This window comes from Myxine glutinosa, chromosome 14 (assembly GCF_964187855.1).
Source record: "Myxine glutinosa chromosome 14, kmMyxGlut1.1, whole genome shotgun sequence".
NCBI classification, from domain to species: domain Eukaryota; kingdom Metazoa; phylum Chordata; class Myxini; order Myxiniformes; family Myxinidae; genus Myxine; species Myxine glutinosa.
Window position 1 is genome coordinate 50,271,459 of NC_136274.1, and position 14,303 is coordinate 50,285,761.

Sequence of the window (14,303 nt, forward strand, 5' to 3'; positions counted from 1 at the left end):
TGGTGCAGGAAACCACTTTTGCACTTGTATTAGGGTGGAAAACCACTTTTCGCACTTGTGTTAGTGTTGAAAAACCACTTTTTCGCACTTTTGTTAGTGTTGAAAAACCACTTTTTGCACTTGTGTTGGTGCAGGAAACCACTTTTGCACTTGTATTAGTGTGGAAAAACCACTTTTCGCACTTGTGTTAGTGTGGAAAAAACCACTTTTCACACTTGTGTTATTGTTGAAAAACCACTTTTCGCACTTGTGTTAGTGTTGAAAAACCACTTTTCGCACTTGTGTTGGTGCAGGAAACCACTTTTGCACTTGTATTAGTGTGGAAAAACCACTTTTCGCACTTGTGTTAGTGTTGAAAAACCACTTTTCGCACTTGTGTTAGTGTTGAAAAACCACTTTTTGCACTTGTGTTAGTGTTGAAAAACCACTTTTCGCACTTGTGTTGGTGCAGAAAACCACTTTTGCACTTGTAATAGTGGAGAAAAACCACTTTTCGCACTTGTGTTAGTGTTGAAAAACCACTTTTCGCACTTGTGTTAGTGTTGAAAAACCACTTTTTGCACTTGTGTTGGTGCAGGAAACCACTTTTGCACTTGTATTAGTGTGGAAAAAACACTTTTTGCACTTGTGATAGTGTTGAAAAACCACTTTTCGCACTTGTGTTAGTGTTGAAAAACCACTTTTCGTACTTGTGTTGGTGCAGGAAACCACTTTTGCACTTGTATTAGTGTGGAAAAACCACTTTTCGCACTTGTGTTAGTGTTGAAAAACCACTTTTCGCACTTGTGTTGGTGTTGAAAAACCACTTTTCGCACTTGTTTTGGTGCAGGTATCCACTTTTGCACTTGTATTAGTGTGGAAAAAACACTTTTTGCACTTGTGATAGTATTGGAAAAACCACTTTTCACACTTGTGTTAGTGTTGAAAAACCACTTTTCGCACTTGTGTTGGGCCAGGAAACCACTTTTGCACTTGTATTAGTGTGGAAAAAACACTTTTCTCACTTGTGTTAGTGTTGAAAAACCACTTTTCGCACTTGTGTTAGTGTTGAAAAACCACTTTTCGCACTTCTGTTAGTGAAGGAAACCACTTTTCGCACTTGTGTTAGTGTTGAAAACCCACTTTTCGCACTTGTGTTAGTGTTGAAAATCCACTTTTCGCACTTGTGTTGGTGCAGGAAACCACTTTTGCACTTGTATTAGTGTGGAAAAAACACATATCCAAAACCGAGATGGCGGCCAATATGGCAGTAAATATGGCCGCTGTTCTCAATTTCATATCTTAGCAACCACTTGTGATATAGAAATGCATTGGTTTGAAGACCCAAGCAATCTCATGAAATTATTAATTATATGTTTTAAAAACCCCAAATCCCCCCAACCAAGGTTTCTACTTTTATTTGTCATTTCAGATAATGGATGTGCCTTGTATAATATGCAAAGAGAAGCTGGGTTTGACTGACTTTGCAACAGTTGGCGATAAGGGCCGCCAAACACTTGTTTTGGCAAGCTTCAAGCGAGGAGATGGGCTTCATGAAGTACTGAAGAAAACATCACCACTGAGACTTAATGTTGCATGCCGCAAGAACTATACCCGTCAAAGCACAATAACTGCTGAAAAGAGGAAATCACCTGCTACTCTGATACAAGACAAAGAAACACCACAACTGCAATCAGGTGTTTCTACATTTAACATTAAACGTGACTGTATGTTCTGTTCAGAAGTTATAGCTGTTGACTATAAAATAGCGACCAAACGCAGGAAAGTTGTCAGCAACGTTGAACCCCTACAATTCCAGGAAACTGTCTTGAATCATGCCACAAATAGACAAGATGATTGGGGTAATGTTGTTGCAGATCGCATACGACACGCCTTTGATCTAGTGGCAGCTGAGGCAAATATCACCGTAATTGTGCTTCAGCATTCCTCGGAGATAAACAAGAAAAATCCGTTGGCAGGCCAAATTATAAAGTAAAGGATGAAGCTTTCAAGCAGCTTTGTGAATTTCTCGATGAGAATGACGAATGTCAGTATTCTGTAGCAGAGCTTTTAGAATACATGGACCCTTTCTTATATGGTCAAGAAGGATATTCAATGAAGAATCTCAAGATAAAGCTGCAGGAACATTATGGTGATATTGTAGCGTGGTGCTACGCATGCAACTTGTTTGCCAACGAAGGTAAGCCACAACGCGTAGGGTCAAAAGAGTCTTTATTCAATAGCTCAAACTGTAGCACTGACTCGCTCGGGGCTGCACGCCCCGTGTATATCCCGAGGCCACGCCTACCCCTCGGGCGTGGCCGACACCCTCTTGGTGCGCGGAATGATGTCACCACGCCAGCGAGCCATCATGTCCGCCACACGCGCCCTCCCAGAATTCCCGCGCACCTGAAGGGTCAGTTTGCGGGGCAAACGGATGACCCGGCCGAAGCGCACTCTGGCGGCTGGCGGCGTCTGGGATGCCGGGATGTCATCTGGGATGCCCCCGGCCGCACCTGGGATGGGTGCAGGACCGGCCGGGGGGGGGGCGTGCCGGTGGGGCTGGGCGGTGCCGGAGGTCCGCCCGCTGGGGAGCGGCCCCGACACGTCGGCTCGAGGTGGCGCGCCCGGGCGTAGACTGGTGGCCCGACGGTGGGGATGTGATGTTCCACCCCGTGCTTGACGGCCACCGCCGAGAAGGTGGGCCGCGTGAGGGCCGGGAAGCTGGCGAGGAGGCGGGTGAATTCGTCTGCTGCCGGAAGCGTACAGACCAACCTCGCTGGAACCGAACCGCTCAGCAAGCCGCTTGGCGAGCCGCTCGGTGAGCCGCTCAGGGAGCTGCCCAACGAACTGCTCAGCGCGCAAGCAAGCGAGCTGAACGTTTCGGCCTGGACGAGGCGTCTGTTCTTCACGTCCACCAACAACCCATTTGCACATAGGAAGTCCGCACCGGGCAATGCCACGCTGGCGGTTACGAACGTCCATTGAAAGCATTGCCCTCCGAACCGCAGGGAGAGGCAGCGCTTCCCGAATGTGCATATGGGTGTACCGTTGGCTGCAAGCAACGCGGGGCCCCGGCCCGCGGTTCGCTTGTCGGACGTGGAGGCGGGGATAACGCTCACCTGTGTGCCTGTGTCGCAGAGGAAGCGACGCCCGGACAAGGTGTCTGTGACAAAAAGGAGGCTGCCGGAAAGGCCGACGCTCAAAGCCGCTACCGAGCGCCGGCCCGGGAGTTTCCCGACTTGCCAAACGAGCACGGCGGGCAACAATTCCTAGCCTTATGGCCAAACCTGGCATGGAAACGGCACCAGGTTTGTGGCGGAGGCGGAAGCCGCGGCTTTCGCGGTGGTGGTGGGCGGGGCGTGTCGGCGGCCACGAGGTGTGCATCGGCATCAGCCTCGGGATCCACGAGGTGTGCATCAGCATCAGCCTCGGGATCCACGACGGCCGCACCGACTCTCGCCCGCGTGTCACAAGCAGCGAAAAACTTGTCGGCCTCGACGGCCAGAGCGCGGGGTTCCTTTATTTTGGAACCGGCCAATGTGAGGCGTACCTGTGCCGGTAGCTGGTGTAGAAAGAGTGCCCGGAATAAAAAATCCAGGGCTTTGTCGCCCAGCAGCGAAAGCATGTAGTCCATCCGGACCGATGGTCGTGTGTCGCCGAGTTCGGGAAGGTCCAGGAGGCGGTCGGCCCGCTCGCACTACGTGAGGCCGAACGTGGCGATGAGGAGACGCTTGAGCGCCTTGTACCTGTGGTCGGCCGGTGGGTTCCGCAGGACGGACACGACTCGGGCGGCTGTGCCGGGCCCGAGGGCGGCGATGACGTGGTAATAACGCGTCTCATCCGCCGTTACGCCTCGAAGTTGGAACTGTGCCTCGGCCTGCACGAACCATACTTCGGCCTGAGCTTCCCAAAACTCAGGGAGCTTCACCGCTACCGCGTTGTTGGCCATGGCGCGTTCTATGGTCAGCGACGGCTGAACCAAAAGGGGTCACCAATGTAGCGTGGTGCTACGCACGCAACTTGTTTGCCAGCGAAGGTAAGCCACAACGCATAGGGTCAAAAGTCTTTATTCAATAGCTCAAACTGTGGCACTGACTCGCTCGGGGCTGCACGCCCCGTGTATATCCCGAGGCCATGCCTACCCCTCGGGCGTGGCCGACACCCTCTTGGTGCGCGGAATGATGTCACCGCGCCAGCGAGCCATCGTGTCCGCCACAATATCACAATAACAAGCATCACTGGGAAATCAAGCATCGTTAGTTTTCGTGACTCCGCACACAAGATTCTCCGTGAAAAGTGGATTACTGATAAGGTAATTGATGCGGCTACTGAATCCGAACGGATCATTGATATGGCTGCCTCAATCATACTTAACGATATCCGTTTGCGAGTATATGACTGTGATGAATACTGTACCATGGAGGAAACTGATAATGGAGCTACCTTGATACTAAATTCTCTCAAGTGATTCATGCACAATTTGGTTGAACGGAAGGGTAAAAGTCCCATGGTTACCAACAGAAGATGTACTGCCATAGCACATTCCATAATTTCAGCATGCAGACCAAGGTCCTTCATTTCACCACTGTTGCTTGGAATAGCTGTGTATATACACCGCAAGTATGCTTCGCATTAACTGATAGATATCCTGAGCAGCATGAGCTTTGCTGATGACTATAAAGAGGTACAGCGGTTTGAACATGCCCTGATATCAGGTATGTCATGTGGATGCAAGAAGCAGGGATTGTTTTGCACTTCAATGTGCAGCAAATGTACCAGCCAATCATGCAAGAATACTACACCAACATTGCTGGATATGGATGATGAAGATACAGCACCAATACCATTGGATAACGAGACTGAAGATGACAACGAGGATCATCCATGAAGCAACATGGTAATAAATGACTTCATGCTCAATTCATAAACTATGAAAAGAACTAAGCTTAGAGGGTATTGAGGCTTCCCTAATTTCCTTTTATATTATACATAATTTATATGTGCCTACTCATAAAAGTAAGGTTTGATTTGGCTTGGATTTGTCAGCCTCACTGACGTTCATACTGGCCGCCATCTTGATTTTTACATTTTGGGCTTTTTAATCATGTGATTAATGATTTCATTGGATTGCTTGTGTCTTCAAACCTATATTTAGACACTTTGTTTGCATTTCTATCATATGTGGTTGCTAAGATATGATAAAATAGAGCACAGTGGCCATATTTGGCACCATACTGGCCGCCATCTTGGTTTTGGATATTTTGAGTGTATTATTCATGTAATTAATGATTTTATAGGATTGCTTGTGTTTGAAAACCTACGTTTCGACACTTTGTTTGCATTTCTACCATGTCTATTTGTTAAGATATGATAGAAAACAAAATGGCGGCCATTTTGGCGGCCATATTTAAAAGCACAAGGAGGATTTTCGGGGACTTTTGGTATGTTTTTTAACTCATATTTCTGGACCTTTCCTGAAATTTTCAGCTTGTTATAAAATTTTTCCAGGTTTAACTTATAATTCTTGGCCTAATAGGACAGTTTGGTGAGCAGAGCGGGGTGCCAGACCGTATCGAAGGCATGTGATATGTCAAGGGAGACAGCTCTAATTTCCTATTTGGGATTGAGGACCTTCATCCATTGTTGAGACAGCAGAAGCAGCATGTGACCTGGTCTGAAACCAAATTGATGGTCAGAGATCAAGCCATTGGAGAAGAGGAAAGATGTAATATCCGAAGCAATGATGGATTCCATGACTTTGCTGATAATTGGGAGAAGGCTGATTGGTCTGTTGTAGCAAGGATCTGTTTTTGCACCTTTTTGTGTAAAGCGGTGATGTTGGCCAATTTCCAAGCTGATGGCAGATGATCTTGAGCAAAAGAGAGGGTGAAGAGAACAGAGAAAGGGAGTAAAAGAGCGGCAGAGCAGGATTTTAGGACCCGTGGGCTGATTCCGTCAGGTCCAGTTGCAGAATCAGAGTCGAGGGTTCACAGGACTGAGAGAGCAGAGGGAGAAATGTTGGTGAAAAGAGAGAAGTAAACAAAGAGACCACCGAGCTAAACTGGGATGCAGGAGGAACAAAGTCTGTGATAAGAGGGAAAAACTATTATTTGATTTGAAATTTGATTTTATTATTTGATATGTTGTTCGCTCTCCTCCTCGTCTCGGCTTGTGCCCCGCCCCCTGTATCTCGTTTTCTTCCGCCTCTGCTCCTTCTTTCTCAAATCCACGTTCTCGCTTGGAGACTTTTCCCGGATTGTTTTTCATGATTTTCATGGTTCCGTTTGGATATTGTTGGAATTTGTTTAAACCGCAGTCGTGATGCTGACGCTGCCCCCCCCCCCCCCCCCGAATTTCCATGTTTTAAACGTTTCCCAGTGTGTACCCTGGTCAGAATAGGTACACCGTATCCCTGCGTGTCGTAAGAGACGACTAAGAGGGTTGGCGTCAGGAAGGGCATCCGGCCATAAAAACATTGCCTCAAAAAGAGAACCATGACAATTACAAGTACATATGGGCAGGGTGCAGCCGGAAGTGGAGATCGGTTTCTGAGGTTTGGGACATGGAATGTAGGGACAATGACAGGGAGATCAGGAGAAGTGGTGGAAGTATTGGTCAGAAGAAGAGTGGACATATGTTGTGTGCAAGAGACGAGATGGAAGGGAAGTGGTGTGAGAATGGTGAAGGGTAGGCAGGGACAGAAATACAAGTATGTGTGGCAAGGGTGCCCGGAGGGCGTGAATGGTGTTGGTGTCCTGTTTTCTGAGGAGTTTGTAGACAGTGTGGTGAGTGTGACGAGAGTGAGTGATAGGTTGATGATGGTGAAAATGATGATTGGAAAGCTCTTGGTGAACGTCATCTCGGGATATGCTCCGCAGGTTGGTCGAAGCGATGAAGAGAAGGACAAGTTCTGGTGTGCGATCGAGAAGCTGATGGAAAACGTGAAAGATGAGGAAGTTGTTGTGGTGGGAGGAGACCTGAATGGACATGTGGGAAGGAGTATGGATGGTTTTGAGGGAGTTCATGGGGGTTACGGATATGGTGTGAGAAATGGAGAAGGTGAAAGGATTTTGGAGTTTGCTGATGGAGCTGATTTGTTGATTTGTAATACTCAGTTCCAGAAAGAGGAAAATAAGCTTGTTACATACACGTCAGGTGGGTCGACGACAACAGTTGACTACCTGATGGTGCGTCGGCGAGATAGGGGGTACCTCCGGGACACAAAGGTGATCCCGGGGGAGGAGGCTGTTTCACAGCACCACTTGGTTGTCTGCGACATAAGGGTGAAAGGTGCGAGGAGAGCTCGGCGGGTGAAGTACCAACCGAGAATGAAGGTGTGGAGGTTGAAAGAGGTCACAGTAAGGGAGGCATTAAAAGAGAGGCTAGGTAGGGTCGAGGATGATGTGGTTGAGCTTGAAAGTGGTTGGATGTCAATGAAAGCTAGTCTGTTGGGAGCCGTTTGTGAGGTATGTGGATGGACAAAAGGACCACCGAGGCATTCGGAAACATGGTGGTGGGATGTCGAAGTTGGAAAGAGGATTGACGAGAAGAGGAAGAAGTTCAAGGAGTGGCAGAAGGCGAAGGGTACGGGAGCAGAAACAGCAGAGCCTGAAAGTTATAAGGCAGCCAGGAAGGCTGCAAAGAAAGAGGTAGCAAAGGCGCAGGAGGCATGTAGGAAAATGTTCGGAGAACGCTTGGATTCGGAAGAGGGTCAGAGAGCGGTATTCAGGATTGCAAAGCACATAGCGAAAGAGAGGTGTGATGTGATGGGGGTGAGTTGCTTGAAGGATGAAGTGGGACAAATCGTTGTCGACCCAGATGGAATTAAAGGAAGATGGGAAAGATATATGGAAATGCTGTTGAATACAGAGAATGAATGGGATGGCAACATAGAGAGTAACCCAGTTTTAGGACCGGCAGAGAAGATAACTGAGAAGGAAGTTGAGGAAGCGATAAAAGCAATGAAGAGTGGAAATGCGGGAGGGCCGACGGGAGTTGTGGGAGATATGTTGAAGACAGCAGGAAGTTGGGGTGTGAAGAGAATGACAGAGATCTGTAATCTGGTGGTGAAAGAAGGCCGCATTCCAGTGGGTTGGGAACTGAGTACCCTCGTCCCTCTATACAAGGGGAAAGGTGACCCTCTGGAGTGTGGCTCGTACCGAGCGATAAAGTTATTGGAGCATGGAATGAAGGTATTGGAAAGGGTGTTGGAGAGGAGGATAAGGAAGAAAGTGAAGATCGACGAAATGCAGTTTGGATTTATGCCAGGAAGAGGAACGACAGATGCGCTTTTCATTGTGAGGCAGTTGCAGGAGAAGTACATGGAGAAGAGGAAGAAGTTGTTTTTTGGATTTGTTGATCTGGAGAAAGCATTTGATAGGGTTCCACGCAAAGTATTGACATGGGCATTGAGGAAGTTAGGAGTGGAGGAATGGTTGATCAGAGTAGTGATGGCAATGTACAAAAGAGCGCGCACAGCTGTAAGGACGAAGGACGGGAACAGTGCTGAGTTTGAGGTGAAGGTGGGAGTGCATCAGGGGTCGGTACTAAGTCCACTACTATTTGTAGCTGTGATGGAGGTGCTGGCTCAGAACGTAAAGGAGGGTTTACCATGGGAGTTGTTGTATGCAGATGATCTGGTGTTGATTGCGGAAAGTATGGATGGACTGAAGGAAAAGATGAACAAGTGGAAGGAATGTATGGAGACAAAAGGTCTGAAGGTGAATATCGGAAAGACGAAGGTGATGGCAAGTGGTAAAGCATGTAGTGAGGTGGAAAGAACTGGGAAGTGGCCGTGTGCTGTGTGCAGGAAGGGTGTCGGAGTGAACTCCATTCAATGTACAATGTGTGCTGAGTGGGTTCATCAAAAATGTAGTGGTCTGAGAGGGTCATTTACCAGTGTGGCAGCTACATTCAAATGTAAGGTGTGCACGGTGGGAGCTGCAGATGAAGGAAATGTTGAGTTGGATCTTGGAGACGGCGTGAAGCTGGAAGGTGTGAAAACATTTTGCTACCTCGGAGACATGCTGAATGGAGAAGGTGGATCAGACTCGGCAACGGTTGCTCGAGTGAGATGTGCATGGAAGAAGTTTCGGGAACTGAGTGGCGTGCTGATGAGGAGGAGAGTGTCGCTGAAGCTGAAGGGAAAGGTGTATGCTGCATGTGTGAGAAGTGTTATGACTTATGATTTATGGGAGCGAGACATGGGTAATGAACGTAGAGCAGCAACAAAGGCTGGAAATGGTGGAAATGCGAATGGTTCGATGGATGTGCGGAGTATCGTTGAGAGAGAGGAAGACAAATGATGAATTGCGAAAGATGATGGGAATAGAGCCTGTGATTGATGCTGTGAAGAGGAACAGGTTGAGATGGTTTGGTCATGTGTTGAGGAAGGATGAAAGTGACTGGTTGAGAAGAGTGATGGAAGTTAATGTAGAAGGAAGTAGAGGACGGGGAAGACCGAGAAAGACTTGGCTAAAGATGGTGGAAGAAGAAATGCGGGCAAGGGGGTTAACAAGGAGAGATGCAGAACATAGGGCAAAATGGAGAAGATTGTCATGGGGACCGCAAGGCTAACCCCTGCTCTTGCAGGGAAAATGGCCTTAAAATGCATGTTGTTGTTGTTGTATTTGATATGTTACATTTGTGAGATGTTCAAGGAAGAAAGGCAGAAAGGCAGTTCATGGAAGAAATGTTTGTGAGATGTTCACACGGGGCCCCCAAGGCCGCTGAGGTGTCGCAAGAAGCACCCGATGATGCTGATGTTCAGCACAGGGCCCCCAAGGCCGCTGAGGTGACACACGGGGCCCCCAAGGCTGCTGAGGTGCAGCACGGTGCCACAGAGGCTGCTGAGGTGCCAAGTGGGCCCTCTGAGGTTGCGGTTCCACACGAGGCACCAGGTATGCAGGGCACGTACAAAATTCTGGTGACACGGGGATACCCCAGGATCTGGATAGTGGTGATTTTCTCTGCCTTCTGGACAGCAATGGCTCCTGCCAAATGGGTGCTGGAAAGAGGATATAAATACAGTATATAACAAACACAAATTATGGTTTTTGAGCACAATTCTTAATGGCAAAATTATGAATATGTTCAATGATGCGCACTGAGGAAAGCATATCATTTGTTTTGTAAGTTACAAATAAGGTGTTAATTAAATTCATAATTTTAGCCAAAGTTTGCATCCTCGTATCTCTGAATCATGTTGAATGAATGAATGAATGATCGTTTTAAGGCCATTTTTCCCCGCTAGAGCGGAGGTTAGCCTTGTGGGCCCAATGACAATCATGGTTCCCTGTTTGAGGCAATAACCATTTGGTTACTACGACCAGAGGCCCTAACCATTTAGAACCCATTAGAATTACTATTTAGAACATATTAGAATTACCCTTTAGAACATATTAGAATTACCATTTAGAACATATTAGAATTACCCTTTAGAACATATTAGAATTACCATTTAGAACCCTTTATAACCCATTAAAATTACCCTTGAGAACCCCCACAGCATTCAACACGGCGGGTTATAAAGGTTCTTCATATTTGACGGATGGACATAGCCGAATGTTGAAGCAGCTTCTCCGTTTAAAAGTGTTCTTCCAACAAGTGGCAATATGCGCACGTGTTGTTTCAGAAATTTCCTTTTTAAAATATTTCAAGGTAGTTGTGAGAGTTGGAGAACAGAGGTACCGGGGAATTCTTGAGTTGGAGGAAGCAATCGTTGTTGTTTGATTTGTACGTTTTCAGAAATTAGGAACTTCGGAGAGCAGCTCATTGCTCGTCATGGGGCACACATGGTAACATTTTAGTTTATTTCCCAAAACTGACAATTGATACATCCGATCATCATCGAATCTTTCTGGTCACATCCTTGTATGAGAAATAAATATGGAGCATATGATTGGTCCATAAGGACATATATCAAATTTCACAATGGACGACATAGAGATGCACAGAAAAATACTGGGAAATCAGCCGAAGTTGCCTTCGTTGTTCGATTCCAGGGTGTCCTCACTTAACGTCGTCCCTGTTAACGTTGTTTTGTTTTACTGTCTGCAATAATTAGATACTAAGGCTTCAAAGAACGTCGTGATTATTTACCCATAACTCGCTATTACGTTGTCAGAAGCCGTCATGTAACAGCAACCTGGGGAGCAGGTGGAGGAGGGAGCAGATCACTGACTCGGATCGATGGACATCGGATGGACGTCCCACCTGCTCCAGGTGCATTGCATCGGATGGACGTCCCACCTGCTGCAGGTGAATTGCATCGCATGTACGTCCCACCTGCTGCAGGTGCATTGCATCGGATGGACGTCCCACCTGCTGCAGGTGCATTGCATCGGATGGAGGTCCCACCTGCTGGTATCGCCTTGTGGACGCCAAAGATCCCACATCGTCATTTGCAATAAGTACGCAAGCTATTGGTACCCTGAACAAATTCCAAATTTCTACCATGAATCGGTTACACTGGGAAGGCAAAGGACATCTGATGACATATTATTGGAACATCTTTACCAGCCGAGGTGGTGTAGGGATTTTTTTCCAAATTCCCTCCACTGATTCGGACTACATCCAGGTGCGTTGTGATAACAAACTTTCCGTGAGTGCTTCGCATACTTGTGTGGTGTTTGGAAAATTTGGAAATATTTGAAATTCCTTTGGAGCCAAACTGGGTTCGTAAATGGCAAATTACCTGAAATAAGAGTTCTATCTCGTAGTTTTATTGACTGTGATTGGCCACGTGTGTGTGGGCAAGTTGTGCCTATGATGACCGGTGTTCTTGGCATTCCTTGTGTAAAGCAATCGTGCAGGGTGCCTTCTTCACCTGCATTCTGATACCTGGAATATGCATGCAGTGCAGGCAAGTCGGCGGCACACACGGAGCATGCAATTCATTCCGTGCGCGTTCCAGAAGTGCATCCTCACACCAGGTATCACTACTCCCTCAGCCATTTTACCCATTCTTCCCTGTTGCCCAGATTTGTCAGGGCAGCGTGGTCACGGTCAGAGTGCCCATCGGTTACCTCTTGTCTCATCTGTCTCTCTCTAACTCTGTTATAACTAACTCTAACTCTGTCTAACTAACTCTCTAACTGTCTAACTAACTCTAACTAACTCTCTAACGCTGTCTCTCCAACTTTAACTATGTTATATCTCTAACTCTGTTATCTCTCTCTAACTCTCTCTAACTTCCCTGTTGCCCAGATTCGTCAGGGCAGCGTGGTCACGGTCAGAGTGCCCATCGGTTACCTCTTGTCTCATCTGTCTCTCTCTAACTCTGTCCTGGCCCTGACTTCGTGAAGGCGTGGGTACAACAACAACAACAACAACAACAACAACAACTCCCTCCGTCTCTTGGCTCACACCGAGTCTGTCTTTTTTTATATACTTGGTCAAGGCTCATATAAGAGCTAACACTTCGAACATATAATAGAGGCAGTGGGAGACAAGACGGGGACACAGAGGGAAGCACAACAGCAGCAGGGGATAGCAACATCAGGAGATATGTGGAAGAGAGAGGGCGGGGTACACGGTGTAAACAAGATGGACATTAGAAGGGATTTCAGGAAATAAAACAGGGAATTTGAAGTAGGTGGGGTTAGGGTGGATTATCGGGTGTAGAAAAGATTAAGTTTTTGGATGGGGGAAGATAAAGGGTAGTCGCTGAACGGCTGTTTGAAAGGCCTGGATGGAGGCGTGGGATTGAAGAGTGTGGGAGTTTGTTCTAGAGGAGGTAAAAAAAAAAAGAGGCATCTGTCGTGAAAATCAACCACAGACACGACTTGTCCCTTGGGTAGGTTTAATATCATTTCGATCTGTGGTAACATCCTGTAAAAATACATTCATGCAATAGACATCAAAATCGGAGTATTATAAGGGCAATGTCCGATATCAATAGGCAAAGCAAAACAAAACAAGTGCAGCATATAGGGGCGTACATACCATTCAAACTACAGGACTATATGTCACAGTAAGTGTCGCTGGAGTCTCTTTGCGCCGCGGTTGTCCCGGGTCTTATAGACGCCCCCTTTAGTGGGATAAGCGAGCACTCCTGGGTTCACCTTCAGTAAAATTCCACTACATTCTCCCCGCCGTTAAAACTATACTGCCACTAGGCAGGTCGCAAGCAAGCGTCAGCAATAATCGAATGGGGTACGTCAATCCACGTCAGTCGGTCCACCCGTAGCGGTCGGGGCGGCGAACTACCCTGCCAATTCGGGTGCGCAGACTACCGGGTACGGCGTCCCCAAGCCCAGAGTCCCCCGCGTCGGAATAGCCGCCGGAGGTGGGTATCGGAGGGGGCACCCCAGAGCCATCAGGCAAGGGAGTAGGCGACGACGGAAGCGACGGCAGTAGTTCCATAGAGGAAGTTTCGGTAGAGTCCATAGACTCGTAGATCGGTCGTCGATATCCCTGTCGTCGACCCCACAAGGGGCGAGATGATGGACTGAGACAGTAGACTCGCGTCCGTCAGCCGTTAGCACACGGGCATGCTCGGGATTAGCCTGGGGTACCCGCACCTTATCAACGAGGGGGTCGTACTTGCTAGCGCGAACCGCTCGTTTGAGATAGGCCGGCCCCGGCTCAGCGAGCCAGCTGGGTAAAGATTGGATACTACCCGAGCTTCTAGGGTGGTGGAACAGTCTTTCATGAGGAGTCTGGTTGGTGGTGGTACATAGGAGAGCCCGGATCGAGTTTAGAGCCGCAGGTAGCGACCACGCCCATTTATCGAGGCCCCAGCCGAGGGTCCTGAGGCTTAGCATGACGGCCCTCCATATAATCCCGTTAAAGCGTTCGATCTGCCCATTCGCCTGGGGCCGGTACGGGGTGGTGTAGCTCGAAGCAACATTATGCTGGAGCAAGTAGCCCCTCACCTCCTGAGACAGGAACACCGCACCCCGATCGGTATGCACGTAGGCCGGATACCCAAACATAGAAAACAAATTCTGTAGGCACCGTATAACGGTGGCAGCCGACATATCCCCGCACGTATAAGCAAAGGGGAATCGCGAATACTCATCAACGATAGTGAGCAGGTAACGAGAGTTACTCGACACCGGCAGCGGCCCCTTGAAGTCCATCGCCAAACGCTCCCACGGTCTAGTAGCCCTAACCAGCGTCCCCATAGGAGGGTTGTAAAAACGCGGGTTGAGCTCCGCGCAGATAGCGCAGTCGCGGCAGATCCGGCGGATGTCCTCAATCGAGTACGGCAGATTCCCCTCGCGCACAAAATGCGCGAAACGCGCTACCCCGGGATGACACATAGTGCCGTGCAAAGCGCGCAGCCCCTCCAAAGTGACAACCCCCTCGCAAGTGGT